The sequence below is a fragment of the Bactrocera tryoni genome, unplaced genomic scaffold, assembly GCF_016617805.1.
Source record: "Bactrocera tryoni isolate S06 unplaced genomic scaffold, CSIRO_BtryS06_freeze2 scaffold_25, whole genome shotgun sequence".
NCBI lineage: Eukaryota > Metazoa > Arthropoda > Insecta > Diptera > Tephritidae > Bactrocera > Bactrocera tryoni.
The window spans coordinates 9,254,185-9,256,756 of NW_024395977.1; positions in this window are offsets into that span (position 1 = coordinate 9,254,185).

Genomic DNA, 2,572 nt, shown 5'->3' on the forward strand with positions numbered 1-2,572 from the left:
GAGAATGCACGTGCAACACATTTAATTTACTTTCATATTTGTATTTCTGTAACTTTATCATCAATCAACCGATTTTTAAGATTGTGGTAATTTTAGAAAGGTAATAAAATGCAGATCTTATTACGGTATGGAAAACCAGCAAGGGATAGTGTGGCTTTGAAATATGGAAGTCTGAGACATAAAAATGGCAAAAATTCTTAATTTTTCAGGATTTCAAGCTCCTTGCGCAACCTCTAAACCTTTTTTGATTGACCCAAAACTTTGTATATACTAATTTTTGGGCTATTCGCATATTTCTAGGGGGTGCGATCGAGAATCCAGAAACTTTTTTTTTCCTCCATACAACTAAGGGCCACCCTATGTTCACTGAACATAGTAAAAAAGAGAAAGCCGATCGAAAAATAATTTGGTCGAAACCAGGTAGCATTTTTTCAACAAAAAAGGACGCGATAGTGGCCTTGAAGGAGACCTGCTAATAGAATAAAAAAACCAAGCAAACAAGAAAGCCGACACATTTCTGAGCGCCCTTGAAGGAGTGATTGGCGAGAAATTGTTGTAATACAGCCAAAAACACATAACGTCACTATAATGTGCAAGGACCTAGACGAAATAACCACTCCAGAATAAATTTGCGGCGTATTAGAAAAAGAGTGCGGGTTCAGAACAAATGTTAAAAATATGCTGAAAACAAGAACCGACACTAAAATAACCTTCATATGTCTGCGTACTCAAGACACCAAGACTGCCGTTAAATCAGGCAAAGTAAAGATCGGGTGTTCAATCTATCGTCTCCGGGAGTACTCCCCTGTATCCCGCTGTTATAGATGTTTCCATCCAGGCCACATGGCGCATAAATGTTGTAGTCTGATCGACAGGTTCTCTCTTTGCACACCTTGTGGAAGCACGAGACATGTATCAAAAGTATGCACTAACACACCGGGTTACATGCTCTGCAAAGGAGAGCACTCAGTTCTAAGTACAACTTGCCCTAAATATTTGGAGTTGCTAACGACAAAGAAAAAATTAAAATATTGCATCTGAATTTAATCCACTGCGCGGCAGCACAAGTCCTACTGCAACAAATCGTAATAGACATCAACATTGATGCCGCCTTACAAAGTGTGGCAATATGGTCCAGCAACGGACAAACATTCACATCTTGCTACAAAGAAACAAAAAATGATTTTACATGGGCGCAAATAGGACGATAATACTTCGTAAGCTGCTATGCACGCCACAGCGCATCCACTAGAGAATTTAAAGACTTCCTCATAGAATTATCTTTAGAAACCAGAAGCAAAACGACGATAATAATGGCAGGCGACTTTAACGCATGGTTTACTGCTTGGGGTTGCAGAAATTCAAACCATCGTGGGCGCCTAGTTTTAGAATTTCTGAGCCAAACAAACCTCACAATAATTAACGGTGGCACGAAAAATACTTGGTGGAATAAATAAATTGCCAAGCTAAGGAAGCTTTGTCACTCAGCCCGACGTCACCTATAACTTAATCAAAGTGGCGAAAACGAAAACCGACTCAAATAAGCATTTAAAAGCCATAAGAAGCTTCTAAAGAAAAGAAAACTGTTTTGAAAAGATATGTGAAGGAACGAATGTAGACCTTTATAAAATCTGTATATCCAACCCAAATGCGCTCCGTTCATGACGAAAGTAGTCGAGGCATTTTTCCGATTTCTAGCGTTGAGCGCCGAAACGAATGCTGAATCACTCCTGATGGTTACAGAAGAAGAACTTTTGGCCATAGCTAAACAAATCAAATACAATAAAGCGCCTGGCTTACCAAACAAAGCTCTAAAGGTAGCCATAATTTCAAAGCCCACCGGTCATAATCCCAAAATCAAAAAACCCAGAGATGAACCTTCATCGCATAGACCTCTGTGTATCTGTGTCGACACAATGGGCAAAGTGTACAAAAGCAAAGCAAGAAACCGCTCGGAATTTGCAATCCAGAAAGTCAACACGACTTCAGAAAACCGAGGTCCACTATTGATGCACTGAAAAAAGTTGCCGACACTGCAAAATGTGCAATAAGTGGCAAAAGATGGAATAGATTTAGAATGCCTTACCAAGAATGATGGAGATGAATTCAGCTATACTATATGCTGCTCCTGTATGGATACAAACACTAAACGTAAAAGAAGACATTATATATGGCAGCAACGCTGGCTAACATCAACCCAAGGACTGTGAATCCACAGATTTACACTTGACATCCATACGTGGATAATTAGACAACATGGCAACCTGGATTTCCACTTGACCCAAATACTAAGCATGCTTTAGTGCTTCAGAAACTATTTATACAAATTTCAAAATGACGTCAGTCGGTATTGTTCAATGTGTTTGGAGTCTATAGAAGACTCTGAACACGTGTTTTTCCATTGTCCTCGGTTGCTAAACATGAAGGAAACATGAAAAAACTGTACTGGACGGTAGTTTAACGGCGGATATTTTGACTGCATTTATGTGTCAGTCCTCTAACAAGTGGAAAGCTGTTCCACTTGCCGGCAACTGCGTCGAATACTTTCAGAGCTGGAGTGTTTTCGTCCATC